Here is a 17,883-nt window from a genome sequence, read left to right as displayed (position 1 = left end):
GAGGGGACTGTTCATCTAGAGGAGACACAACTGGCATCCCCATTGGCAGAGCCAGGGCCAGGCTTAGAGCTGGCTTACATTTCCTCATTTTGTATTCCATTGAGCACCAGAAATGAAGCTGAGAGGGCTGAACCCTGACACAGTGGGCCAGCCCAAGCCCATTGGGGCCCAGAAAGGCCCAGGCTCAGCAGATGCCAGCTCCAGACCCAGGGCTGCCCTGCTCACCCATGGCCCACAGGGGGATGCAGATTGAACTCTTCATTCCAGAGAGTGGCCACCTCGATTAGGAAGGGAAGCAGGGGCAGGGGAGGAGAGAGAAATCACAAGGAGACTATGGGAACCACGGGAAACATGACCATTCTGTCCTGAGGTCTGGGGGTAGGGCCTATGTCCGTGTTTCACCTGCAGCGCTTATGTCATTGTATTGGGAGGAGGTTGTTGAAGCCCTCACCTTATTTATAGTCCTAGCAGGCACTGTGGGCACTCAGTAAATACACAGTGATAGATATGTGGACAGATGATGAGTTCTGAGCCTTAGACCCTTGTTCTTCCTGCTCTGCTGAAAGCACAAACCTGATAAAGCTTGAGAACCGTGATCAGGTAAACTGTTCGAAATAGTCAGGAGAGTCCCATCTTCTCAATCCTTTTGTCCAGCTGTGGAGTAGGCCTTTTAGACAAACAACAGTGGCCTAAGAAGTTGGAATATGGAAGAGATTCCTATATATAAGAACCGCAGGAAATAATGAACTTCTGGAATTTCCTTGCTGAGAGGGCTGTGTGTTGTGGCTGTGGCATTTGGCTACTGCGTGTATGTCCTATTTCCTGTAATACAAGGCTTAGCTCATCACTAGCAGACTGACAAGCTAGTCTCAGAAGCAGGCAACTGGGATTGTCAAATGGGTTTCCTTGGCGTACTCCATCCTGCTTACTGGTGAGAGGTTTAGGATAGTGTGAGCTGCTGTCTGCAGAGCAGAGTGTGCGAGTGGCCCTGCAGGTGCTGGAGCTCACAGAGAGACTGCCAGGATGTGCACCTAAGATTATATGTTTAAAGGTCTTCTTTTTTTCTTTCTTTTTTTTGGAAATGAAGTTTCACTCTTGTTGCCCCGGCTGGAGTGCAATGGCATGATCTTGGCTCACTGCAACCTCCACCTCCTGGGTTCAAGCGATTCTCCTGCCTCAGCCTCCCAAGTAGCTGGGATTACAGGTGCCCACCACCACACCCAGCTAACTTTGTATTTTTAGTAGAGATGGGGTTTCACCATGTTGGCCAGCCTGGTGTTGAACTCCTGACCTCAAGTGATCCGCCCACTTTGGCCTCCCAAAGTGCTGGGATTACAGGTGTGAGCCACCATGCCTGGCCTGTTTAGAGGTCTTCTAACCTCAGAGAGGTTAGGATACTCCCTCAGGGCCTCACTGTTAGGATACCCTGTCCCTGAAATTTTGTGGTCTTCAGTCAGTTTCTTCTCTGTAGGCTTGCTTTGGTTCTCTTATCTATAGACTGAGAAGGTGAGCCAGGGGCTCTCTGAGTTCTGTGATTGTGTGCAATCTAGCGGCAGAGCCAGGACAGGACACCAGGACCTTTGAACTCCAATCCACTCCCGGGTCTTCCCTGTGGCATCTCTAACAATGTGACCTTGTCACCAAGGGTCTGAACCTTGGAATCAGAGACCTCAGTTCAAATCCAGCTGATAATAAGTAGCCATTACTTATTAGCTTAGAGAACTTTGGCTACTATTACTCAACTTCTGCGTCCTTCCTTTATCTTTAAGATGAAAGTAATACAGTATGTATCTTATAGAATTACTTTGAAAATTAAAGTAAACTTAGATAAAGCCCTCAGTACAGTACCTGGTCCTCAATAGGCATTCAATAAATGGGTTGTTTGTATTAGTGACAGTTGGTATGTGGTTCAGTCACTGCACTTGTCTGGAGCTTAGGTTTCCTTTCTGTGACTGGACCAGTGCTTCTCTGACTTAGCCATCCCTGAGGACAGTCGAGAAAGAGCTTGTATTCTAGGATTAGGGGCTTGAAGTGTAGCCTGTAGCAGCTTGCAGAAAGCCTGGCATTTATTTGAACTCCTATTTATTTGTAAAATCTACTTACAGTTGGTATCTTATACAATGATCTGAATTTTTTGGTTGTAATATAAAAATGCTTCTCCCAAATCTTTGAGTGAAGTTGATGTTTTCAGGGTGAGGTAGCCTCAAATATCCCAAAGAGCACACAGCCACACCCCTCTGGGCTGGAGGTAGGATTGAAAGTAGTTTCAAAGGTCCCTTCCAGCTCTGAAATTCCAGGCACCTAGAGTAAATGAGTCTCATCCTCAAAGGACCTAAGGTTGGTACCAAAGAATTCTAAAGGAACCTGAGAAACGGGATCCCTCTGCCCTGTCCCTGGTGAGAATGGACAGGGCTGGGTGGAAGTGGAACTACCAGAAACGGGGAGAGACACAGCCCTCTGCAGTGAAGGGTGAAGGAGGCTGGAGGAAGAACCGGGCTGTGTCTGGGCCTGACTGTCAGCCCTTGGGCTGATGACCCTGGCAGGGTTGGCTTGGCAGCTCTCCACCTCCCCAGGTAATTTCCAGGAAACACTAAGCCATTGTTTCTCACCCACAGCTGGAGGCTGTCTGGGGAGGAGCCCTCCTATCTCAGGAGGGCAGCGAGGGCAGGGGGTGAACTGCATGTGGAAACATAGAGCTTGTCACACTGCCAAGGCCTCCTGGCCGTTCTGATACAGTACCTAAGGCTGGGGGTCTGGGCTTGTGCCCAGCTAGTGGGAGGAGAGAGTTGAGGGAGTCTGGAGAAGGGCAGCAAGTTTTTGGAGAGAACACAGAGATTTCTGGCCTGAGAATGGGAACAATGTTTAACTACACTCTGGGAACCTCTGTGTGTGGGGAGAGGCTATCTGCTGATGGTGGTGTCAGCCTTGCACACATTTGCCGGTATGCATGGCCTCTTCCTCAGGCATGAGGGATTCAAATGAAGTCACTCTGTTTGGTTAGGACAAATGTAAGGGTTTTCCTGGGCAAGGGATTGATGACTTGGTCAAATTTATACCCAGCAGATATCATAGCAATAAAAATCTAAGGGGATAGCAATACATTTGTTACACTGGACATTTCCTGTTTTATAAGGTATTTGTTATAATAAGATTTAACATGACTTTTTTTTTTTTTTTTTTTTTTTTTTTTTTGTGGAGGGCGGGGATGGAGTTTTGCTCCATTGCCCAGGCTGGAGTGCAGTGGCACTGTCTCAGCCCACTGCAACCTCTGCCTTCCGGGTTCAAGAGATTCTCCTGCCTCAGCCTCCAGAGTAGCTGTGATTACAGGCACCTGCCACCATGCCCAGCTGACTTTTGTATTTTTGGTGGAGAGGAGGTTTCACCATGTTAGCCAGGGTGGTCTTGAACTCGTGACCTCTGGTGATGCCCCCACCTTAGCCTCCCAAAGTGCTGGGATTACAGGTGTGAGCCACCATGCCTGGCCGTAAGATTTAACCTATCTTGATAAACCCTTTCTAAGCATGTTGCCAAGTTGGATTTGACGTTCAGAAGGACTGGATTCCAGTTCTGCTTTATTAACTATATGACCTTAGGCAAGTCTCACCTGATCTTTGAGCCTCAGGTGTTCCATCCATAAAGTGGGGCTATAAAATCTTAGTACATTGGCCAGGCACGGTGGTTCACGCCTGTAATCCCAGCACTTTGGGAGGCCAAGATGGGTGGATCACCTGAGGTCAGGAGTTTGAGACCAGCCTGGCCAACATGCTGAAACCACGTCTCTACTAAAAATACAAAAAAAATTAGCCAGACGTAGTGGTGCGTGCCTGTAATCCCAGCTACTCTGGAGGCTAAAGCAGGAGAATCACTTGAATCCAGGAGGCAGAGGTTGCACTGAGCTGAGATCATGCCATTGTACTTCAGCCTGGGTGACAAGAGCAAGACTCCATCTCAAAAAATACATACATAAATAAATAATATCTTGGTATGTTGTGAAGTTGAAATGGGATATTGATTAGGAAAGTATTTTATAAGTTGTTAAATAAGTAGCTAAATGTTCATTTTAAGTAAAAACCCTTTTAGTAACATTAGCTAAGCATCACCATCCTCTAGGCCCTCCACTAGCTAGTCTCAATCAATGTAATTACTATATTTCTCAACATTTCTCTTGACCCATCCGTTTACCAGATGAGTTTCCTTACTCCTATATACAAGCACCACCATCTCCCTAGATCAGCTCTATACTGGAGGGCTCACCTGCTTAGATTACCATGGCCTGTTCTCTGTGCTTTACCAGCTTCAGAGATCTCAACTCAGTCTTTGAAGATACATTGGTCTACTCTGGGCCCTAATTTCCTCATCCATAAAGTAAGGGAGCGGACTCCATGATTTAGGTTCCCTTTCATCCCTGACATTCTGCAATCCAGCCGTATTTTAGTGTGCTAACGGTAACCTAGAATCTGAGAAGATGAGAGCAATGCATATTGTCCAACCAATTATAAGTAACTGATTTAAAAAGGCAATTTAAAAGCAGGAATTAATAATCTATTCCTTGTGATATATAGGGCAATGTTTGTAACAATATTTAAATGAACTAAAACATTTAAGTGAAATGTGATACCTGAGTCTTCATCATAACTGACTGTTATCAAATTGTTACCACTTGTTGAGTACTTGCTACGTGCCAGACATGGTTAAAAATTACCTATTACAGTTACAGTGAATTGAATATTTTGAGTATCTACTTTCTGATAGATGCTTAAAGCTGCTGCTAATCATACTACCCTGCAGATGTACAGATGGCGAAATTGAGGTTTAGAGAAGTTAAGTAAATCACCCAAGGTCATCCAGCCACTGTGTGGCAGTGGCAGGGTTCAAGTCTAGGTGTGTGTAACAACAAAGCCTGTGACGTGATGGCTCCGCCCAAGTCCTCTGTCTTGCTGTCACCACTGTGCTTACTCTTAGGTTGTAAATCTGTTGTTACTACCCTCCTAGGACTGGCGGTTACCCCAGCTGTGTTTATGATACAGTTCTGAACTTGACCCTGATTAGGAATTGGCCCCCTCTATATATAGTTGAGGCAGCCAGTCTGAGAATTGTATAGGAAAAAACCCTAGATTTTTATGGGAAAAATATCCACCTAGATTTAGCACCTTCCCTCCTCTGGCATATTGGAGAAACCCAGTCTCGGCTCCCTCCTCACTTCCCTCCCTGTGCACCTGCCCTCTACTCTCGGTGCTAACCAAGGGTGGAAGTAAAACTAGAAATCCTTAACACTGTTTGCCAGGCTTTGGGCTTCAGCCAGAGGAGGCAGATTGTGTTGATGGATGTAATTAGAAAACGGCAAACCTGCTTCTCAAATCCCAGGTCCCAAAGGAGTTGATAAACCAGGTTGGCTCGTGTCTCATTTTCCTTTGCTGTGTCACATGCGGAAGGATTTGGAATAGAAGTATCCCCAGGCCTTTCAGTAACGGAAGCTTGAGTCAACCATCGATGCACCAGAGCCAGACGAGTGATGGCAACTGCCTTTGGCCCCAGGGGTTCCAGCAGGAGCTGTGGACACTGGGGCTGGTGACAGTCTTCATGTGATGAGAGTCTGGGCTCCTACTGGCTACCACGTCGGTGCAGCCCCTCCTATCAGCAGTACTTCCTGCTCCCTCTTCCCTTGGAAGACCTGTTCCAGCTGAATGGCTTAAGCTCTCACATGGACAGGAGGACACGCACAGAAGCGCCTTCCTTCTTCCCTCTCCTCCAGTCAGCCAGGTGTTAGTTGAGTCACAGAGCTAAAGTTTTCCCAAGGGAAACAGGCCATGGGAACTGGTGCCTCCCCTAAACTGCATAGAGAGATGCAGGGACAACATTTAGAAGGCAGGCCTGGGCAGCTTCTCTCCCAGTTCACTTGTGCTCATGCCCTCAGAATCTAAGGGTCTTCCTAGCAAAGTATCTTCCGGGCTTGTCCCTTAAGATCATCCCCACAGAACCAGCTCCCTGCAGAAAGCAGGGAGGCCTTGTGTATTTCAGGCCATTCTAGACCGAAGGAATGGGATCTCTAGTCTGCAGGTAGAGAACCTGCTCACAGCCTGCTCCAGGGAAGCGTGTGAGCTGCAGAATCATGAGGTGCATTTCCTTCCTGCACCTTCTTTTCCCAAGTGGACTTTCCTAGGCATCTCACAGACCAGTGTTGGAGAGGAGGGGAGGGTAGGGCCGACTCCTGCCACAGAGAGGTGACCGTTTTCACTCCCTCTCCTTTCTGGGTCTCCTCTCAATCCTGTGACCCTAGAGCACCAATAGCACACCCCACTGCCATGGGTTGCCCAAACCCACCTGCTGGCCCTCTCCCCAGCTTCCTTCCCTGCCCCCTGCAAGATTTCTGTTTCAAAATAACTCTACCAAATGCTGGCAGAATTGAGGGAGTGGGAGTGAAAGGAAGAATGAAGAGATTGAAAGACAGGGAGTATATTCCATTTACCTTATGAGCAATGATACTCCCCAACATTCTGCCCCATTAATTTTGCTGTTAATATTTGCCATTCTGCTAAGGGATTAAATGAGTTCTAAGTCACCTTAAGTACTTAGTCCAATGCCTGACAGTAAGTGCTAACTACATGGCAACTATTATTGGTTCTCTCTTTTTCTTTCCCCCCTGGGATTTCCCCTTAGTTCTTCCAGCCCCAGCTCTTCTCTGGACAGACCTCATCCAATCAGAGGGCTCCACCTGGGAGCTGGCCAGAAGCAGACAAGCTAGAATCACTGCACAGGTGTGGGTCCAGGACTGACCCAGACCTCAGAGTCTTCCTAGACTGTGCCGCTGTCTCACAGGTGTGCCTCGAGGACCAGGTGTGCCTGCCTGATTTACCTGCCTGGCGGGCGGCCCTGCGCGCAGGGAGCCCCAACAGAAGGCTTTTCTTTGTTTGTTTGTTTGTTTGTTTGAAACTGAGTCTCTCTCTGTCGCCTAGGCTGGAGTGCAATGGCGTGATCTTGGCTCACTGCAAGCTCCGCCTCCTGGGTTCACGCCATGCTCCTGCCTCAAGCCGAGTACCTGGGACTACAGGCGCCCGCCACCACGTCCGGCTAATTTTTTGTATTTTTAGTCGAGACGGGGTTTCACCGTGGGCTCGATCTCCTGACCTCATGATCCACCCGCCTCGGCCTCCCAAAGTGCTGGGATTACAGGCATGAGCCACCGCGCCTGGCCAGAAGTCTTTTCTGTTAGATAAGCTTTGCCTCCTCTCCTGGGGTCCTGCAGCGGCTCGTCCCTGCCTGGGCTTGGCTCCCCGTGCTGGAACCTTTCATACCTGCCCACGTCTTGTGGAGAGCTGGTGGCAGTCTTAGAGAAAGGTACACTAGGACAGGAAATGCCCAAAGAGACCCTTCAGGCCATGTAGAGAGGACCGGAGAAGGAAGGTGGTCTTCCTGAGATCACACAGCTGGTTTGGGTGGCAGCACCATAATAAGCATGAGAGTCGCTGATTCTTCTGTGCTATCTCACCCTCCAGTGCCATCCGGATTTCTCCTGTGCCCCCTACTTTGAACAAGGTTGCCTTTATTCTCTGAGCCTCTGATAGAAACCTTAAAATCATAAAAGCAATAACAACATTAACAGTAGCAGCCATCAGAGATTCAGTTCCTATTTTGTGTGAGAGACTAGGCTGAGGCTGCTTTTTATGCACGTTGCTGACCCTTATAACAATCTTGCAAGTAGGAGGGTATTAGCAGTAGCCCCATTTTACAGATGAATAAACTAAGATTTTGGGAGATTGTCAATTGCCTCAAACCACCCTCCTAGGAATTGGAAGCCATGAGCTCTGTTCTTGTTCCCTGAGTCGATTTCCTGGGCTTCGGTGGGCTAGTGGTGGTGAGGCTGCCCCTACCTGAGTACTCACACCTCGTCTCTTAGGGTTTAAAACCCAAGGCACAGTTCTGCTTGGCAGAATGGAGTGGGGGGGGCGGGGCGTGGTATTTGAGAAGGAGACAGTGGTGGTAGGAGTTCAACAAGTACACTTGATACCCCAAACAATCCTGAGGGGGTGATGCCTAAGAATGAAGTGAGTGAACTTTAGGATTCTAGCTGGAGTGTGCGTTTTGCTAATTTAGTTATAAGCAGAGCTCTGGTTCTGGCTTTAATTTCGTTTGCATATGACTTGTATCGCACAAAACTTCTCTCAGTCTGTTCCCATCAAATCCCAAATAAAGCAAGAATTCCAGCAGGAAGAGAACAACTCCAGGAGACCAGGCCTTGCTCCTTCACCCTATGTGTGAGGTGAGGGGTGTTGATTTGATTCTATCTGTGTGCATGTGCCTGTGTGTGGTGTTGTTGTTGTCGTTGTCGTTGTCGTTGTCGTCCCCTCTTAGGAAAATTTAAAAATAACTGTCTGCCAAAGATGTGGGCACCAGGACTGTGTTGCTGAGCAGACATGCTCCTCCCACCCGTGGTCTGCTGCTCTGCTGATGTGGCCCCGCTGATGTGGGCAGCTTGTCTGCCTGCAGAAGCCCAGCCCTTCCTTTAATGTGTTTTCCAAGAGGAAAGGCCCAGGAAGCCATGGGGAGGGAGAAGCTGCATGTGGCTCAGGGAAGAACTCAGCTGTTGGGACAAGAGTGGGCTGGCTTTGTGTGCTTTCATGTGGGAACCCAGGGACCTGGATCCAAATCACTCAAGGATGCCAGCAGGAAACCCTGAGATTGTACCCGGGCAGGCTATGAGTGTGCCCATGTCATAGCCGGGAAGACTGAGAAACAAAGAGTAGAAAGGATGCACAAGTTACATGCCAGGTTTAGAGGTAGGACTGGCAGCTGTGTGCCTAGTACCAAGTACATATAGGCCCCAAGGGGCAGATTTGTTATTGCATAACCTGTTCACCTGCCCTTTTCCTTACACACTCTAATATTCTCAAGATTCCTATACAACAAAATTAAGTGGTGTCATCGTTTGAAAATGACTTTTTATGTTTTTTAACCCAAATTTCTATTCATTCATGCATTCGACAGTATTTATTGAAAACTTCCTGTGTGCTCATCAGTATTCCAGGCATTGGGGATACAGTAGCCAGTGAAACACACAGGACTTGTGACCTGGTGTAGCTTATGTTCCAGTTGGGGAAACAGATATTAATCAAATGTCCACATGACTACAGACTGCCAACTGTGACGTGTAGGGCAGAGAAAAAAAGGGATCTGATGGGCTTCTAACATGGGACTTGGCCTAATCCCAGGTGACAGAAGTCTGTGTTTAGTTTCATACTGATTGTAAACACTGATTTGTTTTTGTTTTTGAACTCAAGTATAGGAATTTAAAAATTGTTTTCTTTTTTTAAGAGATGGGTTCTCACTCTGTCACCGAGGCTGGAGTGCAGGGGTGCTGTCACAGCTCACTGCAGCCGTGAACTCCTAGGATCTAGTGATACTCCCGCCTCAGCCTTTCCAGTAGTTGCGACATGTACGCCACCATGCTTGGCTAGTTTTCTTAAACTTTTTGTTGAGATGAGGTCTTGCTATGTTGCCCAGCTGGTTTTGAACGCCTGGCCTCATGTTATCCTCCCACCATGGCCTCCCAAAGTGTTGGGATTAAAGGAGTGAGCAACTGTGCCGGGTCTAAAAATTGTTTTTCATTGAAACTTCTTCTCAAGCTGCAGTCCATTTGCTGATCTTTCAGAGTTATATTTAACATCCAACATATTAGCTGTTCGTATTTGCTTAGTTTAACCCGTAGGCTTGATAGACACACTTTCCATATTTTTGCCTAAATCATTATTCTTGGTTCTGTCCAATTCAAAATGACTTTCCAGTGCTGTTATCTACTACCAAAGACCTGTCTAAGAAGACTTAGATCTGCATTCACATCTATTCCTCAGTAGTCAACAGCATTGTTTTTTGGATTCATTCCTCCCTTTATAAGCCAAAAATATTCTAATATCTTCATGTGCAAGGTTTCCCAGAGTCTGGGTTGTATTCTTGACCAGAGACTTAACTGACTTAAAGGCATTCTATTTATCAGTATCGGTCTCAGGCTTCAAATTGCCCTGGTCCACAAGTGTTCATTCATTCTCTTTGGAAGAAAAGATGGAATCAAATTACATCTTGATTCACTCTCTTGCTCACCTGTCCCTTAAACCACACACTGCTACTCATTTAAAGACACTTTTCCACTGGGCAAATGATTCAAACAGATCTTAAAATAATACATGCAAGCAGCCAACAAACATATGAAAAAATGTGCCACATCACTAATCATCAGAGAAATGCAAATCAAAACCATCATGAGATACCATCTCACATCAGTCAGAATGGCTTTTGTTTAAAAGTCCAAAATAACAGATGTTGGCAAGGCTGTGGAGAAAAAAAAAAAAGATACTTATACACTGTTAGTGGGAATGTAAATTAGTCCAGCCACTGGGGCAGTTTGGAGATTCCTCAAAGAACTAGGAGTTGAACTACCACTCGACCCAGCAGTCGCATTATTGGGTATATATTCAAAGAAAAATAAATCATTCTGTCATAAGGACACATGCATCTGTATGTTCTTGACAGTGCTATTCCCAATTGCAAAGACATGGAATCAAACTAGGTGCCTATCAGTGGTGGAGTGGATAAAGAAAATGTGGAACATATACACCATAAAATACTATGCAGCCATAAAAAAGAATGAAATCATGTCCTTTGCAGCAACATGGATGCAACTGGAGGCCATTATCCTAAGCTAACTAACACAGAAACAGAAAAACAAATACCACATGTTCTCACTTGTAAGTGGAAGCTAAACATGAGGTACACGTGAACATAACAATAGAACGATAGACACTCTAGGGATTACTAGAGGAGGGAAAAAGGGAGGGGAGCAAGTGCTGAAAAACTATCTGTTGGGTACTATGCTTCCTACCTGGGTGATGGATTTAATCATACCCCAAACCTCAGTATCATGTAATCTACCTTTGTAATAAGCCTGCACATGTACTCCTTCATTCTAGAATAAAACTTATTTTTTAAAAGGGAAAATAAAGTAAAAGTTAAAAAATAAAGAAGACCACTTTTCCCTTTCTCCTTGTGTATTTTAAGAAGGATGGAAATGAGAGTAGATGGTAACAGAGAGAGTAGGAAGATAGGCTAATGTGGTGGTTCTCAGAGTGTGCCCTGGGGGTTCCTGAGACTCTTCCAGGGGCCCTTGACGTCCAAGTTGTTTTTCTAAGAAAACATCATTTGCTTTATTTCACTCTCATTCTCTTTCAGGTGTACAGTGTTTAAGTAGCTATGATGTCACAATAGATTGGGTGCAAAAGCAGATATGAAAATCTAGCTGTTTTCTACTAAGCCAGACATTAAAGAAATTTGCAAAAAGGAGCAACTCTTCTCATTAAATTCTTTTTCGTCTTAGAAAATATATTTTTCTCTGGCCGGGCGCGGTGGCTCAAGCCTGTAATCCCAGCACTTTGGGAGGCCGAGACGGGCGGATCACGAGGTCAGGAGATCAAGACCATCCTGGCTAACACGGTGAAACCCCGTCTCTACTACAGGTGGCGGCGCCTGTAGTCCCAGCTACTCGGGAGGCTGAGGCAGGAGAATGGCGTGAACCCAGGAGGCGGAGCTTGCAGTGAGCTGAGATCCGGCCACTGCACTCCAGCCTGGGTGACAGAGCAAGACTCCGTCTCAAAAAAAAAAAAAAAAAAAAAGAAAATATATTTTTCTCTTAAAATGTTATTTATGTTAGCCTATAATGGGCTTATTGATGTTTTAAAATGAATTAATATTTCCCAGTTTTAATTTCCAATACGGTAAATATTGACAGCAATAACTCACAAACAAAAGGTCCTTGGGGTCCTCAATAATTTTTAGAAGCATAAAGGGGCCCACCCTGAGACAAAAATGCTTGAGAACTACTGAGAAAGCAGGTAGGGGGTCTCCTAGGTGTTAGAAGAATACCAACTCTTCAAGAATCAGATAGGATTCAAGGGAAAAGCTTAAATTCATGTCATTCCCGATTCGGATGTCCGCAGTCTGCCCCAAGGTGTGAGTTGCATAGGATGTTCCTTTGGAACTATGAAAATACCTTCTCTCGCTGGAGGAAAAGGTCTGGACAGGGCATCACCTTACTGCCTCATCTTAGAGGAGTGCTCCAAGGATCATTCCTGAAGCTCTCCAGGGCTCTGGACCAACGAGGCAAAGTCGTGCTCAACATGAACACAGTCTGTGGAGCCTGGCTCTCATCAGCGCAATTCCTTATGAGAAATGCAGCACAGGAGTTCTCCATCCATCTGCTTGCTGGGCTTGCATCCTGCTCTAGGGATCATAAACAAGGCTTCTTCGGCTTAGGGAAGAAAGAGCTGGGTCTCAGGAGGAAATATCTTACGAGCCCTGGGTGGTAATCCCAGGCCAGATGTGCCAAGGGGTTAGAGTGGCGTTCCAGGCCAGATGTGGAATTGGGAGAGTGCCCAGCCCCTCCGAGGGCCCAGCTCTCCGCTTGACAGGGTCCTCCCTTTGCTCCACACTCAGATTAGAATCTGCAGCTCTGAACAAGTAAAAATAAAAACCTGTGAGCTTCCACCCCTGGCTCCCCCAGGACTCCATTGAGAGCCTCTGCAGTGGCAGCCAGAGGTTTCAAAGGTCACCCCAGCTGGGCGGATTAGAACAACAGATCTCCCGGACCGGGTGAAGTTGGCTGCTCAGCGGAAGGCAAGTTGCAACATCTGCGAGCAGAGTCAGAACAAAAGCCCCTTAACTTTTTCGGTCTGGCCCTGGGCTCTGTGGCGCCCGGCACTCCTTCGCTCTCCATTCGTGGCTGGACCTTGGACAGGAACCTCTGCAGTACGTTGGTGGTGAAGTGTGGCTGCCTCGCATCCTGACTCATGTGAGAGCTGCCAGGGAAGAGGCCGCGGTAAGGTGGGTCCCGTTCACTGGTGTGTGGCCCTGCCCAGCTTTGCTCCGGTAGGTCACAGCAAGTCAGCCTGGCACAGCTGAGGAGCAGCGCACTCCGGAATTAGGAGTGATTAAGGAACTTGTCAGGATTTGAGTGCATTGCAGAGAGGATTAAGGTGGGAGAGCGGAGCTGTCAGTGCCTGGGGCACTTGCACGTGGGTGGTTTTGCTGCCTCTGATGTGTGCCGTTGTTGGAGGTAGGGTTCACGGCAGACTGCGGAGCCTGCTTGGGAGCCCCTCCCTCTAGGGAAGGTATGGTATTTCCAAGATGCCCGGCAAACTGACCAGGTGCTTCAAGACAATGATCACTTAAAGTGTGTACCCTTTAGGTAGGGAAGGGGACAACTGGTTTCTCTAAACTCGTTCTGTGGTATTTCTTGAGCCCTGCTTTTTTAAACTTATTTTCTGAGTCATTTGCCTCCTAGTTGCAATCTCTTTTCGCTGTAGTTGAAAGTGTTCCTTTCTGGGTTCAAGAGACAATTTAAAGTGCTTTTGATCAAATTAAAGTCCAATTAACTCACTGCTGCTTCAGATGTTTAATATATTATGCTAGTTGTGAAAGCCTCATTTGGAGGTGGGCTTTGGCCCAAGCATCATGGGGTGAGGGGTAAAGGGGTAAGGGGGAAGTTTCCTGCTCTTGAACCACTGCTCTGTTTTTTTCTTCTTACTTCTCTGTGTTTCCCGTTTGATCTGTGTTTAGCTTGTATTGAATAAGACCCCCTAGCTGAGTGTGTTTGATTCTAGCCACTGAGCATTGCTCTGCCATTAGAGAAATTATTGCAGAAATCACCCAACCTCTCTGGTTTTCTTGATTGGAATATAGTCAACAGGCTTGACAAGGGATTAGAGAGGAACAAGGTTTAGTCTAATTTACTTTATTATTATTATTATTATTATTATTATTATATTGTGACAGAGCATTCCACATATGTCAGTAACCATTAATTGTGTGGCAGGGATCTGTTTATGCTGAGGATGGCAGTGGGTGGAGCGATGGGCTGAGGGTGAGCAGAGCTGTTTGGTGTGGCTGGGCTCTGGTCCTGCCCACACAATAGTTGAGTAACTCTCCCCCACAAAACCGCCTTGCAAGGGACTAGATGTTCCCTTGCTGTATTGATTTGCCTGTTCCTTTTCTAATCTGAAGCCACACCTCTCCTAGGGCTGGATGACTCCTGTCTAATGTGCTCTTGAGACCAAGCAGGTGCCTTTTGATGAGAACATCTGGGGCCTTCAGGAGATTTCCATGGGTTTAGATCAAGAGGACTTGCACAGAGGGTCCTGAGCCACTCCTGCCTTCCAGGAGGATCTCACCACTCCTAGCTTCCAGCTCCCCTGAAAGCAAAGGTAGAGAAGAGTCTTGTGTCTTCAAAGCCAGGCCTGACAGCAGAAGGGGGAGGCACGTCCTCTGCTCCTCTTCCTCTGTACAACTCCCAAGCCTCTGCCTATTGCATTTCTCGTTACTGGGGATGGCAAGAAATGCCTCATTTGAGATTTGGGGCCTCCAAGAAGCCAGCAGATTTTGACTTTGTAATCAGACCTTGGTTTGGTTTTCACTTTTGAGCTGTGTGACCTTAGACAAGAGTAGTTGGCTTTCTGAGCCTCCGTGTCTTCATTGTGAAGGGGTGATCATTAGAACTGCTCTTTCTGATTGAGATGAGTGTCCAGCGTGATGTCAGCACATACACCTTGCTCATTAAATGATGCTGCTAGTACAGACACAAAGGTGCTGCAGGAAGCTGCTCATGGGCCTCAGGCCCTCCTCCCCACCTTCCCAGGGAATTCTGCTATCTGCTTCCTGCTGCTGTTTTCCAGTCACCCCACTCAGATACCCTTGCCTGAAGATAACTGGGGCTTCTTGCTGTCCTTGGTGAAAGGGTCTAGATCTATATTCAGGGTGGAGAGATGGGCGTCCCTTTGGGAACTGGATGATAATGATGTTGACAGTCACTGCTATTGAATGCCTTTTGTGCTATATTATGGGTGTTATATACATTCTCATTCAAGCCTTCCCTTCAACTTTATGAGGCTGATATGATCGTTCCATTTGACAGAGAAAGAGATGGAAGCCAAGAGAGTTGGAGCGCCTTGCCCAGCCCACAGCTTTAAAGTGGCCGTGCCCCTGGGTTTGTGGCAGGGTCACAAAAGTCTGATCCTCATGATATCTGTCCCCACCTCTACCCGGTCCTAGCTGCACAGTGTATCTGTCACTTCACCTCTGTGGCAGAGGAGGAGGGCACAGGGAGCAGTGTTCCTACTGGGGTGTGGTCCTGGGTAGCTATGTGGGATATCAGAGGCCCATTCCTTCCCCAGTCCCGTGTTTCTACGGTCGCCACACAAACACACAACACACATGCCCCACTCGTGTAATTGTTTGCTGCTGTATACCAAGTCTGTAGCTTGGCACATGGTAGGTATTTAATAAATATATTTTAATTGAGTGAATGAATATATCTTGATGCTTGCCATTAAAATTATAGTATGACTGCTTTTAAATGGTTCTACAAACATACAGTATATGCTATAAATGCTATAAATATGGCAAAATGTTAATTGTTAAATCTAGGTGATAGGCACTGTGGGTGCTCATTTTATCATTCATTCTACTGTTCTGCGTGTTTGAAATTTTCCATAATTTTTTTAATTTAAAATTTCTATATCATCAAATTCGTATCATTATTTTCCCTGTAAATGTGTATCCATAAAGCCATCTGGTATTCCACTGTATTTGACCAGTTCTCACTGTTGGATTTTTTAAAATACAGTCTAGCTTCTGTCATAAATAATGCAAATAGTGTTCTTGTAAATAAATTTTGGGCTGTATCTCTGATTCTTTCCCAATAATTTATTTCTAAATGTAGGATTATTGGGAAAAGATATGGATGTATTTTTAAGAGTCTTTTTACCAAATTGCTTTCCAGAAAGACTACACCAGTTTTTATTCCCCACGGAGGGTGTGGGCATGTCCATCTCTCCATGGTCTCACCAGCAGCATAGGTTATGTTTCTTCTTAAATGTCATTTAAATGAAATGTTTTGGTTCATTTTTAAAAAGTGACAGCTTATTCTTAATTTGCAGTCTTGGATTATCGTTGGAGCCAAGCAGTGTTCAGTGGTACATCTTCTGTGCACTGTTCAGGTCATATCATCCACCTGTTGATCTGTTGGACTGCTTTCTTCTGATATGTAAAGACTTTTGTTTGGTGCAAACATTTTATTCCAGGTTATCACCCATCTTTTAATGTTGTTGATAGTATTACAGAATATTTTAATTTTGTATATATATGGTAGCGGCTCTCAGCTTTTCCCCTTGTTATCTCAACTTTGACATTTCCTTTCCCACCAGCCCATTTGGCTGCTTACGAGAGGGAAGAGGGCCCAGTGGTTAAGAATAGCGGCTCTGGCACCAGGTGCTTGGGTTCAAATGCCTGTTCTGCCCCCTAATAAAAGCATGAACTTGGACAAATTTCTCAATCTCCCTGTGCCTCAGGTGTCTAATCCATAAATTGGGGATACCAAGATTTGCTGTCTCATAGTGTTGTAAGGAGCAAATTAGCTATTTATTATTTATAAAGGGCTTGGAAGAGTACCCCACATCTAGGAAGTGCTACACTAGTGTTTGCTTTTATTGTCACCTACTGCAGGGAACCTGTGAGTCTTATCATTTGGAAAGGAATTTTGTTTGCAAAGCTAATATCTTATCAGTGAAAGAGAAAGCTGGGTTTATCAAGCATGGGATGTGCCCTATTACAAATGAGCCTAGTCCCTTTGCTACCTTCACTGGAACTTCACAAGAGATATCCCCATTTTATTTTTGTTAGAGATTATTAAATTTAAACAAACTAATTACATGCCCCAGAAAGCGTTGTTCATTTGTGTCAGCTTACCTGACTCACAGCATAGGACTTAAGTGTGTGACCAGACAGCCAAAGAAAATGAATAGAAAAGCAAATCTAGGAATATGGCTTCTCTTCAGTTCAGCAGATGTGTGTCCCACATCTGGGCCAGTCACCAGGGATTTTGTGGTAAGAAATGATGGTCAGCCTGGAGTTGTCCCCACCTGCACTTGGAACCTGGGACAGGGACACTTAGGATGTATTCCAGGTGGTGGCAGTGATTGTCCAATGGCCTTGGCTGGAGTCCGACCACCTAGCTGCTCTCAACTGCAACGTTTTCCCGGCCTGGTTCTTCAGATTTTTTTATGGATTTTGGAAATTCCCCCTGAAACTCCACCATCTTTCCAACAAATCTCTTCTCTGTTTATAAGAGCCAGAGTTAGCTTCTGTTGCTTGCAATCAAGGACTCAGATATGTATTTATAATAATTCCACTTTAGGAATCATTCCTAAGGAAATCTGTAGGAACTCAGGCATAGATTTCAGCACACATAGGCTCATCACCAGGCATCATAAAATATTTAGAAACTATCCAAATGGCCAGCAGTAGGGAGATAGTTATGTAAGTCATACATCAATATGATGCATATTTGAAAATCGAATGTCTTAAAAGCAACGTTTCCCCCTTATTTTAAGAAAAGTTGTAGGGAAAAAAATAGAAAACATCTATGTACATGGTATGCTTTCAACGATGTAAGATATGTGTTTTTCTATATTGATAAAAACAAAATTGGAGGGAAATGCACCACCATTCTATATAATAGAATTATGGATCTTTTCACTTAAAAAAACTTTTATTTTAGTTTCACATTTTCACATTTTAAAAGAACTCTGGAGCCTGATAAATCTGGGTTTAACTTCCACTTCTGCCACTGAATAACTGTGTAATGGGCAAGTTATTCCACCTGTCTGAGCTCAGCTTCTTTATTTGCAAAATGATGACTATACATACTTCATGGGGTTGTTCTGAGGATTAAAACAAATGAGATAATGTATCAAGTGCTTGATATGGTGCCTGGAACAGAATGTATTCTCAATAAATGATAACTTATTATTTTTACATATTGATAATTTTCAAGTTTTATGATGAAAT

The 17,883-nt window shown here is 45.5% G+C and overlaps 1 protein-coding gene across 6 annotated transcripts in view; it reads left to right on the top strand.

Annotated features, from left to right (window-relative positions):
* Positions 1-17,883, top strand: part of MYLK (myosin light chain kinase) — a 287,445-nt gene that overhangs the window by 86,225 nt on the left and 183,337 nt on the right. The gene's annotated exons all lie outside the window — the stretch shown is intronic.

Source organism: Theropithecus gelada, chromosome 2, assembly GCF_003255815.1.
Source record: "Theropithecus gelada isolate Dixy chromosome 2, Tgel_1.0, whole genome shotgun sequence".
Taxonomy (NCBI): Eukaryota; Metazoa; Chordata; class Mammalia; order Primates; family Cercopithecidae; genus Theropithecus; species Theropithecus gelada.
Note: the sequence above shows the minus strand (reverse complement) of the source record. Positions and strands in the feature narration are given on the sequence as shown.